Consider the following 13835-nt stretch of genomic DNA (forward strand, 5'->3'; position numbering starts at 1 on the left):
AAACTAAATGCAAAAGACGCTCCAAGATTTGCACATATCACATGAACGAAACGAATCCGAAAACATACTGATATTTGTTGAAGAAAGAGGGGATGCCTTCCGGGGCATCCCCAAGCTTAGACACTTGAGTCTCCTTGAATATTTACTTGGGGTACCTTGGGCATCCCCAAGCTTGAGCTCTTGCCTCTCTTCCTTCTTCTCACATCGAGACCTCCTCGATCCTCGAACACTTCATCCACACAAAACTTCAACAGAAAACTCGGTAAGATCTGTTAGTATAATAAAGCAAATCACTACTCTAAGTACTGTTGCAAACCAATTCATATTTTTTTTGCATTATAGCTGCTATAATATAAGTTTTCCATGGCTTAATCCACTGATAGAAATTGATAGTTTCATCAAAACAAGCAAAATATGCATCAAAAACAGAATCTATCTAAAACAGAACAATCTGTAATAATCTGAACATTCACCATACTTGTGATACTTGAAAAATTCTGCCCAAATTAGGAAAAAATAAACAATTTGTATAAAAATACAGTGCAAAAAGTTTCAGAACCGTTTGACGTTCCAGTAAAAATTGTAAAATCACGCACTACAGACAAAGTTTCTGTCAGACCAACAAGCATTGTAAACATCCTAAAGGCAAACCTTGGGACATTATTTTTATAATACAATGGAATTGTACAAGGGGATAATTATTTTTGTTGAAAAGTTTCTGTAATCAAGATTCACAAAGTTTCCGTGAGCTTGAACAAAGTTCAAGGCTAGCTCCCACTTTAACAATGCTCGTCTTTCTCACTTTCACTTTCCTTTTCTTGAAAAAGTTTTAGGTTCCCCTCTTTATTTTTTTGTTTTTAAACTATATAAAAGCACACAACAGAAATAAATGACTCTCTAAAACTTCCGGGTTGTCTCCCTGGCAGCGCTTTCTTTAAAGCCATTAAGCTAGGCATATAGTGCTCAAGTAGTGAATCCACCCGGATCCCAAGGTATATCAAAGCCAATTTTAATTAGCAATGATTTGGCATTTAGTAGTGAGCACAAAGCAACATATATCAAGAAAGGACGAAGTCTAACTCTCTTCCTATGCATCATCATGTCATAAAAGAACAATTCATGCACACATAGTAAAGGCCAATGCATAGTATAAACAGTTTCTTGCAATTTTTTCGTGTTGGAAACATAAAGAGGCGGAAATGTAGTTCCTCTCTCATAATAATTGCAAGTAGGAGCATCAAGCACATGCATATTATATCTATCAAAATCATCATGTGCAACGATAAAATGCAACCCATCAATATAATCCTTAATAAAGGCAAACTTCTCCGATATAGTGTAGTCGGGAGAATTCAAAAAGATAATAGGACTATCATGCGTGGGTGCAATTGCAACTATTTCATGTTTAACATAAGGGACTATAGCAAGTTCATCTCCATAAGCATAATTCATATTGGCATCTTGGCCACAAGCATAGCAAGCATCATCAAAAAGGGATATTTCAAAAGAATCAACGGGATCATAACAGTCATCATAGCAATCATCCTTCGGTAAGCACGAAGGGAAATTAAACAATGTATGAGTTGGAGGGTTACTCTCATTAGAAGATGGGCACGGGTGATCAATCCGCTCTTCCTCCTTTTGTTCTTCGCTCTCCTTCTCATCTTTTTCATCTAATGAGCTCATAGTTTTAGTAATTTCTTCTTCCATAGTTTCCTACAAAATATTAGTCTCTTCTTGGACAGCGGAGACTTTCTCAATAAATGCATCAATATAGGAATTGTATTCATAATTCTCATAGCAATATTTCAATATAGCAAAATTTTCAGGCCTATAAACATCATCATCAAAAGCTTCATACTTTTCAAACAAAGATTCAATTTCATAAGCACCCTTAAAAGCAACAAATTCTTCCATTTGTTCAACATCATAGTAATCATATATATACCATTAGCATAAGAAGCTAAGGTTTCATTATCATTAAATTTGCATGAAAAGGGAAGGTGTGGAGCTTTCATCCTAGAGCAACAAGTATAATCATATCTCAAGCATAGTTGCCTAGCATACCATTTCAACATATGAATTTGATCCCATAATAGTTTCCCATTTTGAGTCAAGCGATAATCCCTAAAGTACTCACGTTGGTCCAACGTCTCTCCCATTACATAATTGAATGAGGTTTTCTCAGGATTATCAAAGTAGTACATAATGTTTTTCACATAATCATCATCGAGGGTTTTAGGAGGTTCCCCATCTCCATGAGTAGCAAGTAAACCTAATTTTTTTGGTATTTCGTGTTCCATATCCATAACTAAAGATAGAGAACAACTAAGAACAGCAAATAAAAATTACTTAGTGATAAAGCAAACAAGCACACACGAGAATATTCACCCCACGCTATTGCTCCCCGGCAACGGCGCCAGAAAAAGTTCTTGATAACCCACAAGTATAGGGGATCAATTGTAGCCTCTTTCGATAAGTAAGAGTGTCGAACCCAACGAGGAGCTAAAGGTAGAACAAATATTCCCTCAAGTTCTATCGACCACCGATACAACTCTACGCACGCTTAACGTTCGCTTTACCTAGAACAAGTATGAAACTAGAGGTACTTTGTAGGTGTTTTTGGATAGGTTTGCAAGATAATAAAGAGCACGTAAATAAAAAGTAGGGGCTGTTTAGGTAAAGAAGCAATAAAGTTAGTATAGCGAGTGTGGAATAGTGGTGGTAGGAGTTGCGAAATTGTCCCTAAGCAATTGACTACTTTACTAGACCGATAGCAAGTTTTATGTGGGAGAGGCCATTGCTAGCATGTCATCCCTGACTTGGAATTCTATGCACTTACGATTGGAACTATTAGCAAGCATCCGCAACTACTAACGTTCATTATGGTAAAACCCAACCATAGCATTAAGATATATTGGTCCCCCTTCAATCCCGTATGCATCAATTTCTATGCTAGGTTGAAGCTTCTGTCACTCTTGCCCTCCACTACATAGTCCTATCAACATACAACTAACCCTATGGTGTGATCCACGCGCGCGCTCATATGATGGGCACCAAAGGACAGCAACATAACCACAAGCAAATTAAATCAATCTTAGCAATTCATCAATCACCGATAGGACAACGAAAATCTACCCAGACATCATAAGATGGCAATACATCATTGGATAATAATATGAAGCATAAACCACCATGTTCAAGTAGAGGGTACAGCGGGTTGCGGGAGAGTGGACCGCTGTATATAGATGGGGGAAGGTGATGGAGATGTTGGTGAAGATGACGGAGGTGTTGGTGAAGATTGCAGTGACGATGATGGCCCCCGGTGGCACTCCGGCGCCACCGGAAGCAAGGGGGAGAGAGCCCCCCTCCTTCTTCTTCTTCCTTGACCTTCTCCCTAGATGGGAGAAGGGTTTCCCCTCTGGTGCATGGTCTCCATGGCGTGGGAGGGGCGAGAGCCCCTCCGAGATTGGATCTGTCTCTCTGTCTCTCTCTGTTTCTGCGTTCTATGATCTAGCCTTTCACCGTTTCTTTTATAACCGGAGATCCGTAACTCCGATTGGGCTGAATTTTGGACATGATCTCTATCCGGAAATTAGCTTTCGTGCGGCAAAATAAGGGCTCTAACCGCCTTCCGGGGTGGCCACGAGGGTACAGGGCGCGCCTGACCCCCTGGGGGCGCCCCCTGCCTCATGGCCCCCTCGGGCATCGTATCGCGTTGATTCTTCTTCCCAAAAATCACATATATTCCAAAAAAAATCTCCGCCAGTTTTTATCCCGTTTGGACTCCGTTTGATATGGATTTTCTGCGAAACAAAAAACATGCAACAAACAGGAACTGGCACTGGGCACTGGATCAATATGTTAGTCCCAAAAATAGTATAAAAAGTTGCCAAAAGTATATGAAAGTTGTATAATATTGGCATGGAACAATCAAAAATTATAGATACGACGGAGACGTATCACGCGTCATCCGGGAGATTAAATCCCAGCTGAGACAATCGGTTGTGCAACCCAGACATTTTGAGTATGTGCTCGCTGACAGAACTATTCTCCTCCATCTTACAACTGTAGAACTTGTCGGAGACTTCATATCTCTCGACTCGGGCATGATCTTGGAAAACCATTTTCAGCTCTTGGAACATCTCATATTCTCCGTGTTGCTCAAAACGCTTTTGGAGCCACGGTTCTAAGCTGTAAAGCATGTCGCACTGAACCAGGGAGTAATCATCACTACGCGACTGCCAGGCGTTCATAACGTCTTGAGTTGCTGGGAAAACAGGTGCGTCACCTAGCGGTGCTTCAAGGACATATGCTTTCTTGGCAGCTATGAGGATAATCCTCAGGTTACGGACCCAGTCCGTGTAGTTGCTACCATCGTCTTTCAGCTTGGTTTTCTCTAGGAACGCGTTGAAGTTGAGGGCAACATTAGCGTTGGCCATTTGGTCTACAAGACATATTGCAAAGATTTTTAGACTATGTTCATGATAATTAAGTTCATCTAATCAAATTATTTAATGAACTCCCACTCAGATAGACATCCCTCTAGTCATCTAAGTGATACATTGTCGGTGTACAAAAGGAGGGGCTCTCCTTTTGACACCTTTACTTGTGCACGGCAGTCAGAGCCGCGCACCATGGCCGCACGTAGCAGGGTAAAGGAGGGAAGCCGGATAGAAGCCGAAGCCCGAGACAAACAGACAACGCCCAGGCCGAGAACACGAAGAGCAGAGGGACGAAGCAGGTTCCCCTGGCAAGACCCTTGCCGGGGCAACTCGCCCAACACCAGCGGAGCGCGCCACCCTTGAGCCCACGGTTTCCAACACCATCAACCACGTTGGGCCAGGGCTCGGGAGGCACCTCCATGGTGGCATGCAAATCTTTGTGAAGACAAAGAATACTCAAGATCAGATGAGGATTGGAAGACAACGATACTCGGCAAGATCCTTGCCGAGGAAAGCCACAAGACCCCCGGCAAGATCCTTGCCGGGGACGACTGTGCGCCACGGCAAGGCCCTTGCCGGGCCCCCGGCAAGGCCCTTGCCGAGGACATAAGTGGGACCACTGCCAGGCCCGCACCAGCCAAGTTTCCACTACCATTAGCATGCAGCTACCAGCCCGACCAGCTGGGCAGGCACGTGCGTGGCGACATGCGGCTCCCAGGCCAACTCAGCAAGCGCCTGCGTGGCGGCATGCAGATCTTTGTGAAGACCCTACCACCGCCCCACCTCAGTTGCCTGCCTGCCTACATGGCGCCGCATGCATCGCTGGCCAGGGCGCGTGTCGAAGCGAGAAGGAGCGGCGACGGACTGGACGGGCCTCGTCCCCGTCCCCGATAAAGCTAAGGGACACCTAAGCGATGCATTAAATGCATCTTGTCCTGTAATACGGGCGATAAGCTCGCAGTACTGTAGGCCTTCCCACCTCCTGTGTGCCACTGTGGCAGCCCCTTTCGACTATAAAAGGAGGCCCGTGGCGTACTGGAGGGGGATTCGGCTCTTTTGAACTACACAGCCACCGTAGCTAGTTCGAAAGCTCATGAACACTCAATACACCCACCAAAGTAGGACTAGGGTTTTACGCATCCTCGCGGCCCGAACCTGGGTAAACGACCCGTGTGCTACCTGTTAAACCTACTCATCTCACGACCCCGCGCCCTGGCAACCGTAGTAGGGATTCTTGTGATCCCATAGGTGTCGCTTCCACCGACATCTTTGGCGCCCCAGGTAGGGGGCGCTGTTGTGAGAATCTGGTCTAGCAGCCAGCCTAGCAGTTCCTCGTGGCCATGGTTTCTATGGAAGAAGACGGCCAAGAAGGTGTCGCCGCCTGCAAGCGCGAAGGGCGCCAGTTCGGCGACAAGAAAGCTAAGTCATGCCGAACATTAGATATTTCCTTTTATACATAAGGTTGTTGTCCTCGGAGACCCTGCCTATGTATGGAAAACCTGCACGCAAAGGTGCCCTCTCGCGATTGGCAACGCCCTTGTTCTATTTCGAGTCCGCTCAACAGCTCAAGCGGCCGCGTCGAGAGCGGCGGGGTAGCCTTCCGCACTTGGCAACGCTCTCGATTCTGACTCGAGTGAAGCTCGACGGTTCGAGCGGCCGCGTTGAGGGCGGTAAGGTGGTTCGCCCGGCAGCAAGCACGCCCGGCAGGCAATTGGGGATCCGTCCTCAAGACGTCACCCTGGGTTTACGCGCCGGCAAGCCTACCCAATAAACATAGGGTGGACATACAAAGAAGGGTTGAACAGGAGAATAGTGTGCATCATATTAAAAGTACTACAGAGTTATATTACATCGAATTGTTGCTGCGGTTCTAACTAAAGATAGAAACTGTCTTGGTCATGAACTTGCAGCGGCGATAAGAAACGGGGTGCCTAATCCCGGCGCTGGCCCTCCACCCTTTGAATTCCGTCGATGAGGCTGATGATGGGCTCGATACGCTCCTTGAGCGGCGCGAGGTCAGTACCCTCCGGCAGGCTCTCCAGCGCGGCGACGAAGTCAAGGGTGGGGTTCCAGTACGCCACTGATGACCCACAAGTATAGGGGATCTATTGTAGTCCTTTCGATAAGTAAGATTGTCGAACCCAACGAGGAGCAGAAGGAAATGATAAGCGGTTTTCAGCAAGGTATTCTCTGCAAGCACTGAAATTATAGGTAACAGATAGTTTTGTGATAGGATAATTGGTAACGAGCAACAAGTAACAAAAGTAAATAAAGTGCAGCAAGGTGGCCCAATCCTTTTTGTAGCAAAGGACAAGCCTGGACAAACTCTTATATAGAGAAAAGCGCTCCCGAGGACACATGGGAATTATCGTCAAGCTAGTTTTCATCACGTTCATATGATTCGCGTTCGGTACTTTGATAATTTGATCTGTGGGTGGACCAGTGCTTGGGTGGTGTCCTTACTTGGACAAGCATCCCACTTATTATTAACCCCTATTGCAAGCATCCGCAACTACAAAAGAAGTATTAAGGTAAACCTAACCATAGCATGAAACATGTGGATCCAAATTAGCCCCTTACGAAGCAACGCATAAACTAGGGTTTAAGCTTCTGTCACTCTAGCAACCCATCATCTACTTATTACTTCCCAATGCCTTCCTCTAGGCCCAAATAATGGTGAAGTGTCATGTAGTCGACGTTCACATAACACCACTAGAGGAGAGACAACATACATCTCATCAAAATATCGAACGAATACCAAATTCACATGACTACTAATAGCAAGACTTCTCCCATGTCCTCGGGAACAAACGTAACTACTCACAAAGCATATTCATGTTCATAATCAGAAGTGTATTAATATGCATATAGGATCTGAACATATGATCTTCCACCAAATAAACCAACTAGCATCAACTACAAGGAGTAATCAACACTACTAGCAACCTACAGGTACCAATCCCAGACTTAGAGACAAGAATTGGATACAAGAGATGAACTAGGGTTTGAGAGGAGATGGTGCTGGTGAAGATGTTGATGGAGATTGCCCTCTCCCGATGAGAGGAGCGTTGGTGATCACGATGGCGATGATTTGCCCCTCCCGGAGGGAAGTGTCCCCGGCAGAACAGCTCTGCCGGAGCCCTAGATTGGTTCCGCCAAGGTTCCGCCTCGTGGCGGCGGAGTCTCGTCCCGAAAGCTTGCTTATGATTTTTCTTCGGACGCAAGACTTCATATAGCAGAAGATGGGCACCGGAGGGCCAACAGGGGGCCCACGAGGCAGGGGCGCGCCCAGGGGGGTAGGGCGCGCCCCCACCCTCGTGGCCAGGGTGTGGGCCCCCTCTGGTATTTGTTCCGCTCAGTATTTTTTATTATTTCCAAAAATAACTTTCGTGGAGTTTTAGGACTTTTGGAGTTGTGCAGAATAGGTCTCTAATATTTGCTCCTTTTCCAGCCCAGAATTCCAGCTGCCGGCATTCTCCCTCCTTATGTAAACCTTGTAAAATAACAGAGAATAGGCATAAGTATTGTGACATAATGTGTAATAACAGCCCATAATGCAATAAATATTGATATAAAAGCATGATGCAAAATGGACGTATCAACTCCCCCAAGCTTAGACCTCGCTTGTCCTCAAGCGGAAGCCGTTAACGATAAATATGTCCACATGTTAGGAGGTAGAGGTGTCGAAAAAATAAAATACAGACATGAGGGCATCGTGATCATTCTCATAACAGCAACATATATGGGTATTGTCATATGATCTCTTATGCTCAAGTAATAATCTATTCACAATACAAAGTATGAATTAGAAACATTATTGAGAACTAACAACTATAATCTCAGTCACTGAGGCAATTGCAATTTATCATAACATCAGAAAGAGTCTATGTCAGAGCTTTCTAGCAAGTCCACATACTCAACTATCATTTAGTCTTTCATAATTGCTAACACTCACACAATACTCGTGGTTACAGAGTTTTAGCTGGACACAGAGAAAGATAGGGGCTTATAGTTTCGCCTCCCAACCTTTTACCTCAAGGGTAATGTCAACAATAATAGCTCATGCTAACCTACATCCAATTAGATATATCTATCAGGATCTTTCCAACACACTGTGCTTGCCAAAGGATAAAACGTAAAAAGAAAAGGTGAAGATCACCATGACTCTTGCATAAGGTAGAAGATAATAATAAAAGATAGGCCCTTCGCAGAGGGAAGTAGATGTTGCCATGCACTTTCAAGGTTGGATGCACAAAATCTTAATGCGAAAGAACGTCACTTTATATTGCCACTTGTGATATAGACCTTTATTATGCAGTCTGTCGCTTTTATTTCTTCCACATCACAAGATCGTATAAAGCTTATTTCCTCCACACCAATCAATCATACATATTTAGAGAGCAATTTTTATTGCTTGCACCGATGACAACTTACTTGAAGGATCTTACTCAATCCATAGGTAGATATGGTGGACTCTCATGGCAAAACTGGGTTTAAGGGTTTTTGGAAGCACAAGTAGTATCTCTACTTGGTGCAAAGAATTTGGCTAGCATGAGGGGGAAAGGCAAGCTCAACATGTTGGATGATCCTTGACAATACTCAGATATAAGAAAACATAACCCATTACGTTGTCTTCCTTGTCCAACATCAACTCTTTAGCATGTCATATTTTAATGAGTGCTCCCAATCATAAAAGATGTCCAAGATAGTATATTTATATGTGAAACCTCTCTTTCTTTATTACTTCCTATTAATTGCAACGATGACCAAAGCTATGTTTGTCAACTCCCAAATTTTTTTAATCATCATACGCTTTCTATGTGAAGTCATTACTATCCATAAGATCAATATGATCTCTTTGTTTCCTTTTATTCTTTTCTCTTTTCTTTTATTCCCTCAAGATCATAGCAAAATAATCAAGCCCTTGACTCAACACTAATCTTTATTATATATAGCTCACGGACTTGATTACATAGAAAGATCATAAAGCAAAACTCAAAACTAAATCATACTAAAACTTTATTCTACTAGATCAAGATACTACTAAAAGGATCGAACTAAGAAAAACGGTAAAGATAGACATGTGGTGGTGATACGATACCGGGGCATCTCCCCCAAGCTTGGCAGTTGCCAAGGGGAGTGCTCATACCCATATGATTATGTCTCCTTTGTTGGTGAAGAAGGTGGAGGTGCTGATGGATAGTCACACATCGAGTGTAAGAGGTCCTCCAACTTGTGGATAATGCCCTTGAGTGCAATGATATGCTCCTTCAACAAAATATTTTCACGTGTGAGATACTTGTTTTGTATACGAGCTAGCTCAATCATCTTGAAAGCTTCGATCTCAGTTGGGGTAAGAAGATTGTGATCGAGTTGAAGGCTATCTTCTGCTGCAGGAGCTTGATCCTCCGTGGCCTTCTTGATCCCTTCATCCTTGTTGATCTCCATGGATTCTTCCCTCTTCAGCTCTATCTTCATTAGCCAAGCATCGTTGTCACCATTGTTGGAGGAGGGGGACGACATGATGCCTGGCCTTGACAACCCTGACAGGGAACAACTCGAAACAAGAACAGAGGATAATTGCGTGATACAGGAGTCAAAACCTTCGGGAGATTATATAATGAATTTTTACCGACCAAAATACGTAACGTGCAAGAAAACGGAGTCTGGAGAGCGCACGAGGTGCCCACGAGGCAGGGGGCGCGCCCAGAGGGGTAGGGCGCACCCTCCACCCTTGTGGAGGCCTCGTGTCCTTCCTGGACTGCTTCTTATTTTTCTATTTTTCTAAATATTCCAAAACGAAAAAATTGCCATTAGAACTGTTTTGGAGTTGGTTTACTTACCGTACCACATACCTATTCCTTTTCGGAGTCTGAAACGTTCCGGAAAGTGTCCCTTATGTATTCCTCTGGGGTTACGGTTTCAATAACATTGGTTTCAACATTTATGGGATTACCTGAGATATAATGTTTGATTCTTTGACCGTTCACCACCTTCGGAGTTGTGCCCTCGAAGTTGTTGATTTTTATGGCACCGGAACGACAGACCTCCTTGATAACGTAAGGGCCTTCCCATTTAGAGAGAAGTTTTCCTGCAAAAAATCTTAAACTTGAGTTGTATAGCAATACATAATCACCTACATTAAACTCACGCTTTTGGATCCTTTTGCCATGCCATCTTTTAACTTTTTCTTTAAACAATTTGGCATTCTCATAAGCTTGGGTTCTCCATTCATCAAGTGAGCTAATGTCAAATAACCTCTTCTCACCGGCAAGTTTGAAATCATAATTGAGCTCTTTAATAGCCCAATAAGCCTTATGTTCTAGTTCGAGAGGTAAGTGGCATGCTTTTCCATAAACCATTTTATACGGAGACATACCCATAGGATTTTTGTATGCAGTTCTATATGCCCATAATGCATCATCAAGTTTCTTAGACCAATTCTTTCTAGATCTATTAACAGTCTTTTGCAAATTTAATTTGAGTTCTCTGTTACTCAATTCTACTTGACCACTAGACTGTGGGTGATAAGGGGATGCAATTCTATGATTAACATCATACTTAGCGATCATTTTACGAAAAGCACCATGAATAAAATGTGAACCACCATCAGTCATTAAATATCTAGGGACTCCAAACCTCGAAAAAATAACTTCTTTAAGCATCTTAATAGAGGTGTTATGATCAGCACTACTAGTTGGAATAGCTTCTACCCACTTAGTAACGTAATCAACATCAACTAAAATATGTGTATATCCATTAGAGGCAGGAAAAGGTCCCATATAATCAAAGCCCCAAACATCAAATGGTTCAATAACAAGTGAATAATTCATAGGCATTTCTTGACGTCTACTAATATTACCAATTCTTTGACATTCATCACAAGATAAGACAAACTTACGGGCATCCTTGAAGAGAGTAGGCAAATAAAAACCGGATTGCAATACCTTATGTGCAGTTCTGTCTCCAGCTTGGTGTCCTCCATAAGCCTCGGAGTGACACTTGCGTACGATCTGTTCCTGTTCATGCTCAGGTACACAACATCTAATAAGACCATCTACTCCTTCTTTATAATGATGTGGGTCATCCCAAAAGTAATGTCTCAAGTCATAGAATTTTATTTTCTTTTGCTGGTATGTGAAATTAGGTGGTATAAATTTAGCAACAATGTAATTAGCATAATCAGCATACCATGGAGCAGTACGAGAAGCATTTATGACATTCAATTGTTCATCAGGAAAGCTATCATCAATAGGGAGTGGGTCATCAAGCACATTTTCTAACCTAGACAAGTTGTCTGCAACGGGGTTCTCAGCTCCCTTTCTATCAATAATATGCAAATCAAATTCTTCTAGCAAGAGGACCCATCTAATAAGTCTAGGTTTAGCATCTTTCTTTTCCATAAGATATTTAATAGCAGCGTGATCAGAGTGAGTAGTTACTTTAGAATCAACAATATAAGGTCTGAACTTATCACAGGCAAATACAACTGCTAAGAATTCTTTTTCAGTAGTAGCATAATTTCTCTGGGCATTTTCTAGAGTTTTACTAGCATATTGAATAACATTTAATTTCTTATCAACTCTTTGCCCTAGAACATCACCTACAGCATAATCACTAGCATCACACATAATTTCAAAGGGTAAATTCCAATCATGTGGCTGAACGATAGGTGCAGAGATCAATGCTTTCTTAAGTATTTCAAATGCTTCTACACAATCATCATCAAAGACAAATGGTATATCTTTTTGTAATAAATTAGTCAGAGGCCGAGAGATTTTTGAGAAGTCCTTAATGAACCTCCTATAAAATCCAGCATGACCAAGGAAACTTCTTATACCTTTGATGTCCTTGGGGCATGGCATCTTTTCAATAGCATCAACCTTGGCTTTATCAACTTCAATACCTCTTTCAGAAAGTTTATGCCCCAAGACAATACCTTCATTAACCATAAAGTGGCACTTTTCCCAATTCAAGACAAGATTAGTTTCTTCACATCTCTGCAAAACTCGATTTATATTGCTCAAGCAATCATCAAAAGAGGATCCATAGACGGAGAAATCGTCCATGAAAACCTCACAAATCTTTTCACAAAAGTCAGACAATATAGCCATCATGCATCTTTGAAAGGTAGCAGGTGTATTACATAAACCAAAAGGCATACGTCTATAAGCAAAAGTACCGAAAGGTCAAGTAAAAGTGGTCTTTGATTGATCATCAACTGACACAGGTATTTGAGAGAAACCAGAATAACCATCTAGAAAGCAAAAATGTGTATGTTTAGATAATCTTTCTAGCATTTGATCAATAAAAGGTAAGGGGTAATGATCCTTTTTGGTGGCTTTATTTAATTTGCGGAAATCAATTACCATCCTATAACATGTAATAATTCTTTGCGGAATCAATTCATCTTTATCATTAGGAACGACAGTAATACCTCCCTTCTTAGGGACACAATGGACAGGACATACCCACTGACTATCAGCAACGGGATAAATTATACCTGCCTCAAGGAGCTTTAGTATTTCCTTTCTTACCACTTCTTTCATCTTAGGATTCAGCCGTCATTGATGATCACGAACTGGTTTGGCATCTTTCTCCAAATTTATTTTATGTTGACATAGAGTGGGACTAATGCCCTTAAGATCATCAAGAGTATATCCAATAGCAGCGCGGTGCTTCTTCTGAGTTTTCAATAATCTCTCTTCTTCATGCTCTGAAAGGTTAGCACTAATAATAACAGGATATATCTTTTTCTCATCAAGATAAGCATATTTAAGAGTATCAGGTAACGGTTTAAGCTCAAACACAGGATCACCCTTGGGTGGAGGAGGATCCCCTAGGATTTCAACAGGCAAATTGTGTTTCAGGATGGGTTCCTGTTTAAAGAATACTTCATCTATTTCCCTTCTTTCATTCATAAACATATCATTTTCATGGTCTAGCAAATATTGTTCTAAAGGATCACTAGGAGGTACGGCAATAGAAGCAAGACCAATAATTTCATCTTTACTAGGCAATTCCTCTTCACGGTGTTGTCTACGAAATTTAGAAAAGTTAAACTCATGAGACATATCACCCAAACCAATAGTAACAACATCCTTTTCGCAGTCTATCTTAGCATTAACAGTGTTCAAGAAGGGTCTACTAAATATAATGGGGCAAAAGCTATCTTGTGGGGAACCGAGAACAAGAAAATCAGCAGGATATTTAGTTTTCCCACACAAGACTTCAACATCTCTAACAATTCCAATGGGTGATATGGTATCTCTATTGGCAAGCTTAATGGTAACATCAATATCTTCTATCTCAGCAGGTGCAATATCATGCATAATTTCTTTGTATAAGTCATGAGGTATAGCACTAGCACTGGCACCCATATCACATAAG

Source organism: Aegilops tauschii, chromosome 3, assembly GCF_002575655.3.
Source record: "Aegilops tauschii subsp. strangulata cultivar AL8/78 chromosome 3, Aet v6.0, whole genome shotgun sequence".
Lineage (NCBI taxonomy): Eukaryota > Viridiplantae > Streptophyta > Magnoliopsida > Poales > Poaceae > Aegilops > Aegilops tauschii.